At 46.3% G+C, this 9,405-nt stretch overlaps 1 long non-coding RNA gene across 6 annotated transcripts in view; it reads left to right on the plus strand.

The window, feature by feature from the left end:
* LOC111098563 overlaps nucleotides 1-8,966 on the plus strand; it is an 83,952-nt gene extending 74,986 nt beyond the window's left edge. For 5 of the 6 annotated variants that reach the window (XR_005368758.1, XR_005368750.1, XR_005368751.1 and 2 more), the window contains one exon: nucleotides 996-2,340. This is a non-coding gene — a long non-coding RNA (uncharacterized LOC111098563). Of the gene's footprint in view, nucleotides 1-995; nucleotides 2,341-8,898 lie in introns of those variants that run through there. The other variant, XR_005368756.1, reaches the window with a different exon arrangement.
* The last annotated feature ends 439 nt before the right edge of the window (nucleotides 8,967-9,405 follow it).

A 9,405-nucleotide genomic window follows, 5' to 3' on the forward strand; every position in this document is an offset into this window, starting at 1 on the left:
GAGAGGGAACAGTCCTAGCAGAACAGCCAGGACAGTAATATTGCCAGGTGGGAACGAGCAGAAGGTGTGAGGCTGGTTGGGCAGCCAGGACCAGGCTGGCGTGGGGACTGTGGCTTCATTCTGAGGACAGTGAGAAGCTACTGGAGGGTTCAAGGAGGAAAGCAATATGATTTACTCCATATTTTTAGAACGATCCTTCTGGACTGCTGGGCAGGGAGTGGCTGGCCATGATGAATGGCCACAGGGATGGGAGGGAGGTGTTTGCTGCTCCCAGCGGGGGCTGAGGGTTTGGGCAGAGGCACAGCACTGAGCCTGGCTTATACATTTGAGGTAGAGCTGAGGGGATCACAGGTTCCCATTGGGATGAGGACAGTCCAGCCCCCAAACACAATATGACATTTTTAAAGCATCTGCTTTATTGTAAGTGCTTTACATTTGTTACCCCATCCCTGCATTTATGAAACATTTATGACTCACCCTATAGGCCAGGTTCTAGGAAGTAGAAAGGGTCATCTGCATTTCAGTAGCTGGGAAGCTTGATGACAGAAAGATAAAGGGCTCTACCCAAGGTCTCAGAACTGGGAACTGGATACAAGTCTCATCCCAACGTCCCTGTCATTTCTATTACATCAAAGTATATTTCCTCCCACGGTTCTCAGGGAGGCAAGAACCCCCTTGGCTTTATACTCTTCTTAAAAGTACTGTAACTACAAATAATAATCACACCTGACACTTCTTGAGCACTTACCGTATGCTGGACACCATGCCTATAGAATGATGTACATCATCTCATTTAACTCTTCACATCCCTGAGATGTAGAAGATGGAAGAGGCTGAGGGGACTAATTAGTCCAATTAATGCAATTAATATTGAAAGCTAGCAAGAATTAGTAAGTAGTGGACCAAGTTTTAAAACCCGGCCCTGAAGGACTCTTGGCCAACACAGTTTTCTGTCTCTAGGGATACGCAAAAAAGATTTGTATTGTCCTTTACAGTTTATGGAGCACCTCCCCCCGCCCAGGAACCACATCACCTCCTGGAGGGTTTGGACCGTGGACCAGCACAGGCTCAGGTCAAAGAATGACCTAGAGACACAAGGAGGCCATGTGGATGCAATGTCTGCCGAAGACTCCCTCCTGTCGTGCCAGCTTGTGTTCCAGAAAGAAAGCGGGAGCCCAAGCCAGCATTTACCCATGTGGGTCAACTTCCAATAAGCACATCAAAGCACCTGAAAATATACCCCAGACAGATCTTTGGGACTGACACAGGAGAACCACCCCAGAATGTTATTGGAAACATTGCCAATAAAAGTGATGAACCACTTCTGCAAGTGACCCAAGACTAAAACTTTTTTTTTTCTTCTTTGCCTAGAACGGCATCCCCTTCATCTGTCTTATATTGTAATCAGATACAACCTTGATAGAATGAAAGCAGAGGTCACACTGAACAAACTGGCACTTTACGTGCTCAGAAAAAGGTTCCTTTGTAACAGGGAAATTATAGCATTTCTATAGAGGGATTTTTCTTAAAAGGACAGGCTGCTTTGTTCAAATGGTGCTGATTTCAGCGCTCTGAGGAGAGGGCCCTTTCAGAGTGTCGACCTGCTGAAATTTGTGGGGTTCCTTTTGTTTGTAGAAAGCTGAATATGTTATGGGAGGGGGAATGTATTAAAATAGAAATTGTAAGCCGTTTGACTAGGCGAGGTTTTGATTGTCCAGAAACATCAGACCATTTTATATTTTGCTTATACAGCGTCAGATATCATAGGAGCACCGTGTGAAACACGGTTTAACAGATCTCTGTGGGTCCTGAGTTATACTTTCTGTCCATAGCATGTTGATTCCCTTGGGAGGAGAGCTGACATTTTTTAGCAATGGGAATCCAGATCACAGCATTAGACGTACGTTTAAAAGGACAAACGACAACAAAGCAAAACTCTTGAGTTTGGATGATGTTCGGGAAGAAAGGAAATCTAACTTGGACCTGTGGTACTCTGCGATCTGCTGGAGCCAGGCCAAACTCCAGGAAATCACATTGCATAGCAGAGTGTGAACACAGGAAATGCGTTTGAGCTAAAAAACAAGGTTTTGTGTCAATCGAAATGCCAGGCATGTCATGTCTCAACATGTAATGTTATCAAAAATTAAGCAAAGTGTTTCATTTTCCCGGTGTCAATTTTAACACTTAACAATATTTTTGGCATGGCAATTACTGTTTTCATTCCATTAGGCCTTCTGTGAGTGGGAATGTTTTGTCTGCAATCCTAATAATCGTACTTTTTATGAGCAGATGTATTGCTTCATTAAACCTGATTGTTTATAACTAATAATAAAACTTTTACCAAACCTACTAAACTCTATATTTACGCCATAAGTGCTTGCTTTCCCCACCTCAAGATATGTCACGCATATGAAATCAGTACTACCATTTTTCATGAAACAGCTATATTTGTGGTGGGGTGAAATGAGAGTTCTAAGGTAAGGAAAAGAAGGAATTGCTGTGTGATACTCTTTAATTCCATTCACAATGTCCAGTGCATTATAATTTAAACCTGGGAAGGGGGACATCTGGGTGGCCCACCAGTTGAGCATCTGCCTTTGGCTCAGGTCATGATCCCGGGATCCTGGGATCGAGTCCTGCATCAGGCTCCCCATAGGGAGGCTGCTTCTCTCTCTGCCTATGTCTCTGCCTCTCTCTGTATCTCTCAAAAGTAAATAAGTAAACTCTTAAATGAATGAATGAATGAATGAATGAATGAGTGAATAAATAAATAAATAAATAAACCTGGGCAAGAGGGGGCTGCCTTCCTCCTACCATCATAAGGCCACTGCATTATTTCCCAAGAAATAGGGTCCAAGTTTCATTACTTGGAAAGCTATGAATGTTTTGTGTGTTCTAGCCCATAAATAAGGAGAAATGAATCAATCCAGAGGGAGCAAGATGGGTTTGATTTTACAGCCCGTAAGAGATACCTTGCTACAGACCAGAGAGACACCCCCTACCCCTACTCCTTGAGCATCCATTTTGCAACCTGGGCTGGATCTGCATGACCCATACACTTTCCCTGCATGTAGCTGCTGAGCTGTCAAGGTTCATGCATTACTGCAGCAGATCCTTGCCTATTCTGACTAATAGATACTCGCCTCTTAGGGCTTTGGCAAGGATTGCAGATGTGTCCGCAGGCACCTGGGGCCGGCAGTGCCTGATTCTCGCACTTGCTCAGTGAATGGTAGCCCCTCTGACACCCATCCTGCACCCACACCTAAACTGGGTCATCAGCCCAGAGGAGGAGAGGAAGGCTCAAGGAGCGGACTGCTCCTGCCTCACCTCTCTGAATGTCATGACAACCTAGAAAATGTTATAAAGCCCACGTGGGCATATGCAAATAAGTGCATGACTGCCAGATTTATCGAAAGTTGATAACAGAGCTCTTGGGCAAACAAAGGCAGCTCTGGAGTAAAAGGTTGGAGAGCATTTTGATGCAAATGTATGAAGAGGTATTCTTCTCTCCCTGTCAAACCTTCCTCCCCTGCGACATAAACAATTGAAGCATCCTGGTCCTGTCCCAGGGATGTTGATCGAGATGAGGTGGGGGTCAGCGCCAGGGAAGCCAGTGGGGTCCTACCGGGCCACCTGCTCTCTGACTCAGGAAATACCTCCATGGCCGCAGGTAATGCTAGCATATTCGGACCAGAATGGACTTACCTGGCTTGTTCCCTTCTGGGCACTAAAGGCAGGTGCCAGCTTCAGGTCTCTTTGTTGCCTCCAACCAGCTGTGTGCCTGGGAGGCCTGCGCTCTCTCTAGAACTTCCCTCCCTCCCTCCCCTGCACAAGGGCGATGGGAAGGGCAGGGTGAGGGGGGGGGCTCTGCACATTTCACGCAGCAACAGCAGAACCCACGTTTCAAGCAAAATCTCATGCAGAAAGGAAGCATAAAGAATGGAATGGTAGGAATGTTTCCATTGAAAAGGGACCCGGGGCTGGGAGACACTCCAGAGCCACCTGCCCGGGAACTGCAAGCATCGCCTGCTCCCAGGCTCTGGTTTGGAAACGTCAGGCCCGGGTCACTTCACAGGTCCTTCTGAACTCTGAAATTCTGTGACTTCCCCGGTTCCTTAATGCCCCGTTTTCCCTCCTGCAGGCGGATCTCTGATGCCCCCGCCTCCCGGCTCCTGCTTTCCAGACACTCAGTTTTGGCTTTTTTCAAGCCCAGAGATGAGACTCTTTCTTTGAAGGCCTAGAAGTCAAACTGTAAACTGCTTGTGATTATGGATGACTTTGTTCTTTGCTTCTTGTGTTTTTCAGTTTCCTTTTGTGCACATATTAACTTTCAAAAAATAAATTTTTAAAAAACCTAAAAAAAAAATAAAAAAAAAAAAAGAAGGGACTAGAAGGAAGCTCTTGGAACCAGTCTCTGTTCCCGAGAATCTACCTCTCTTTTCTCTCCCTTTGGAGAAACAAAGAATATACTGATATGAACGGTTTCCCATGTTTTTATAGTACTTGGGGTTTACAGGAGTAATTTTATTTTATTTAAAGAGTTATTTATTTATTTATTTATTTATTTATTTATTTGAGAGAGAGAGAGCAATCATGTGGGGAGGGACAAGCCAACTGTCCGCTGAGCACAGAGCCCAACCAGGAGCTTGATTCAAGACCCTGAGATCAAGACCTGAGCCCATTCAGTTTTCCCTCCTTCCCCCTAAGATCCTCTACACTGTTTCTTATATTCCCCATGTGAGTGGAACCATATGATTTTCTTTCTCTGATTGACTTAGTTTGAACCCTCCAGTTCAAAAACTGAATGGAGCGTCATCGGAGAAGGAGAAAAACCATGAGAGACCCTTAACTCTAGGAAACAAACTGAGGGTGGCTGGAGGGGAGGTGGGTGCGGGGATGGGGTAACTGAGGGATGAGATGAGCACTGGGTGTTATATGCCGCTGATGAATCATTGAACTCTGCATCTGAAACTAATTATGTACTATATGTCGGCTAATTGAATTTAAAATAAAAAAATTAAAAATAAATAAATAATGCACTTTAGCTATCCTCAAAAAAAAAATAATAATAAAAAATAAAATAGCAAAGACCTGAGCCAAAATTAAGAGTTGGGTGCTTAACCAACTGAGCCACAACGGCACCCCTACATGAGTAATTTTAAAGCCTTTCTTCAGTTTGAGAATATGGAAAAGGGTGGAGAAGGAGAGGCCATCCCCTTCCAGGGATTAGAGGGTTCCAGGTTACCACTCAAAGAATGACCTTGGGGCTCAGTGGGGTGCCTTACACAGGCTGCAGCAGACAGGGAGGGCAGGGGCATCCTGTTCCTTACCCGGGAACTATATGCAGCATCTCGGCATCCACCCTGGAACTTTGAATTGTGTCCGTGAGCACCTGTGCTTTATCTCCATTTACTTCGTGCATCTGTTGGCGAGATGTGTCCGTAGGTAAAAGACCAAGGAGGTTATTTTTTTGGTCTGGAAATGCTCAAAACATTTTCCCTATAAATGAATGATAATTGCTTCTTTGTTTCACGTCATTTTGTCTTACAGAAGTTTTCATGGGAATGCTTTGCCTCTAGATGGTGGGGAAACCCTATACTGGGAAAACAGAGTGTCCCTGGGTACCTGGACAGTGTGTGGGAAGATGAATGGAGAGTGAACAGTAAAAGGGAGGAATAGTTCTCAGAGAGAGTAGACCTACAATGGATGGGGTATTTTCCCAAGAGGCTGAATTTACCCGTAGGGGCTGTTTTAGACTGTTTTTGATGAGAAGGAACTGAGTTTGTATTCTCTCCACCACCCACTACCCATTACTGTCTCCAACAGCTAGAACGAGGAAGGCTCTGGGGCAAGATGAGATCACCTACAGAGAAGAAATTATCATTTTTGCGCTTCTGAGTTGTGTGTAAATTCCAATTCCACTACATAAACAACAGAAAGAATAAGATGTAGAGAGGGAATTATACAAAAGGGAGGTGGAAGTGGACATTCTTGGCTGGCGTGGTCAGGGCGGGTCCTACTGATATGGTGACATTTAAGCAATGCCCTACATGTCAAGAAGGAACTAGACACACAAACAACCTAGGAAAAAAGATTCCCAGCAAAGATAACAACACACAAAATGACTCTGGGGTGGGCAGATGTTTGGCATGAGCCTCATGAGTTGGAGTAGAAGGACATGGATGGGATTACATACAGGTGGAAGGAAGGAGCGGATCATTTCTGTCCCCATAACTATAGTGGCAAGTCACTGAGGGCTTTCAGTAGGGCAATGACAGGATTCAACTCATATTGTTTGAAAAGATTCCTCTGGTAACGTGTGGATAACACCATAGAGGAACAAGAGTGGAGCAGAGGGTCTGCAGGAAGCCCTGAATCTCATGAATCTCCATGCATGAGACATTGGGGGCTCTGACTAGGGCAGGAGAGAGAGGGAGAGACATGGATAAATTTGCAAATACTTTGGAGGGAGACTCACCCAGATTTGCTGACTGCTGGTGGATTGGATTTGGAGGGGACGAGAAGGGAGGGATGAAGAACGAGTCTCAGGTTTTTGGCTTGAACAGTTGGGTAGAAGCTGTTGTCATTTATTGAGATGATGAACACTGGTTGTAGAGATATCAAAGATATGGCTGCAAATTGTTACCTTCCTGCCCCCAAGAGGTGGGTACTGTGTCATCTCCCATTGAATGTCGCAACTGCGTGGGCCAATAAAGTACAGAAGAGGTGACTATGGTCCAAAGCCAGGCCATAAAAGACTAGGAAGTCTCCCTCTTCTTAACTGGAGCACCTACTCTTGGGTCCCCGGGTTGTCTCTGTTCCAGTTAGTTTCACTACAAAACAAGTTATACAAAATCTTCCTGATGTCCAGCAACCGTTTGTTATGCTTATGGATTTTGAAGGCCAGAAATTCCTACATAACACAGTGAAGAATGCTCAGAATGCTCATCTCCACTCGCCACGCTGATGACTCAAAGGCCGGGGGCTGGACTGATTGGAAGGTTCTCTCACAGGGGCTGGCACCCAGGCTGGGGAGACTGGAACATCTGGGAACCAGCACAGCTTGAGGCCTTTTGGCATCTCTCAACAGTCTGTAGTGTCTTTGCCTATTCTCTCCAGCGTGGCAGCTTCAGGGTCACCAGACTTGCATATTTCAGCCCAGTACTCCAAGGCCAAGAGAGTGAGCCAGGGGGAAAGTGTACCACCTTTTCTGACCTAGCCCTGGATGTCACACTCCATTACTTCCATTCATTAGAAGCAAAGCATTAAGGCTAGTAGCCCATCTTCAAGGGGGTGGTGGTGGTGGTTAGACTTGACCTTTTGTGGAGTTTACACAAGAGGTACATAGCCATGGCCCTGTGAAGAGTTTGAGCACCCTAAGACCACCGTGCTGGAGGGACCATGAGGGGACACTCCACCAAAAACAGTTTAGTGGAACCCAGTCCTCCAGCTGTCCCCATTGAGCACTGGGCATGCCAGGGAATCCCCGAGGAGAGCCCATCTGCCAAGCGAACGTCACCTAGTGACCACCGTCAAAGCCACGTGGAAGAGAAGACTCTCCCAGCTGAGTCCTGCAGGAATTCCTGAGCCACCAAATTATAAGGTAGAGTAAAATGACAGCTGTTTTCACTATTAAGTTTTTACATAATATGTGACCCAGTAGTAGGTAACTGTAGCACCGGGGAGGAGAATCTATTTTTGGACTCCGAGGATGGTTGGGGAGAGAGACTCAAGAGTTTACTAGTAAACCTCAACGAGGCGGTGAGAGAAGTCAGTCGGAGCCAGACAGAGAGGCTGCCAGGAACGGTGGAATTGTCAGTGGACTGTGTCAGGGCAGCTGCTGTTGGAGGCGCTGACTTAACACACCCTACAGACTGCGCCTGGATCTAGTTCATCCACCCCTTCCTTCACCACGCAGGCCCGGGGACGTACTCAACCGCTCTGGGCAGACAACGGAGAGTCCTGTGCCCGTGTCAACCAATTTTGCCAGCACAAGGGCATTCAACAGAGCTTTTCTCCCTCCACCTTCCCTCTAAGGCTAAAGGAACCTTATAAATGAGGCCCCGTATGGGGATGGAACCCTCTCCTCCATATCCCAGTATGATCTTAACGAAATAGAGAAGATGACCATTTATATTATGAGTGTCTGGGATAATACCTTGAAAAGAACCACATTCTAAAATAAAAAGTAATTTCCTAATCATTTACAACATCCAGGACTCAAGTAACTTCTCCAGCCCCCCACCTTTCCCCTCACCTAAACAATCAAGAAGCCTGAATTTGTTTGTTTTTAACTTCAAACATCTAGGAAAAAAAAAAATCCCATTCTTCTTTTTCATCCCTGAATGGTATCCACATCCCTCCCTAAAAAAGTCAGAACTTTTTTTTTTTTTCAATTGTAATTGACCAATCTGAAACAATCCCCCTTGCACCAGAGACTTTGTTCAGGTGAGAAGGAATGGGGGCCCTGCTGGGTCCTTCCGTCTGTCTTCTTTCCTCTCACGCAGCCAACACAGGAAAAGAAGGAAAATGAGACATTGGGAAAGGCCATGAATGCAAAACAGCAAACAGACACAGTGATATCAAAACCAGCGCCATTGACCTTTCCAAGTTGGGTCCTCAACACCGAGGGCCTGCTTTATTGAAATTCCCTGCGGTCTCTGGGGAACAACCTGCCACTGCTGTCATCTGTCCTCAGCTAGACCCTCCCTTCCACCCCGCAAAAGAATTTGTCTTACCCCAAAACAAGATAATAAGGCCATAATTGTTATTTTTCCAGAGCTAAGTAAAACTTCTTAAATCTATTATTGGTATTTGGTGCGGGGGGTGGGGTGGAGGGAGATTTGGCTGGGACCCCAAAGAGTGGAGGTGTATGCTAATTGCATGTTTTCCATTCAGTTCTCCAGATCCTAAACACAGCCTGCTCCCTGGCAGAAACATCACAGAGGTCTACAGAGGGTGCACTGAGGCTTTCAGAGGCTCGGAGAGAGCCCTTTGGAGCCCAGGTACGATGATCACTGACTTTTGTCCCAGCCTCACAGTAATGGAGCCACTCTGAGCCTTTCTTCTACAGAAGGGAGAGGTGGAGACGGCAGACAGCAGGGCAAGGACAGCCCAGCAGGCTGACGGGAAGCCGCAGGAGGCTCAGGCTGGTGCTGGGCCCGCCAGATCCGAACCTCAGAGCGGGCTGCTCACAAATGAGCTCATCCCTAGCGTGGTGCCTTTCACCCAACGGCCACTGACTGCTCGGGCTGTTTTGAAGTAAGACAAATATATCTCCCAGTGGCTTGGGATAGAGGAGGGGACAGTACAAAGACTAGAGTGACAAAGCACAAAGTTGAAAGCTGCTCCTGCTGATGTGGCAAAAGGGAGGGTGGGGAGGTCCAGGGGAAGAGAATACCCTAA

Source organism: Canis lupus, chromosome 13 (genome assembly GCF_011100685.1).
Source record: "Canis lupus familiaris isolate Mischka breed German Shepherd chromosome 13, alternate assembly UU_Cfam_GSD_1.0, whole genome shotgun sequence".
In the NCBI taxonomy this organism is placed as follows: domain Eukaryota; kingdom Metazoa; phylum Chordata; class Mammalia; order Carnivora; family Canidae; genus Canis; species Canis lupus.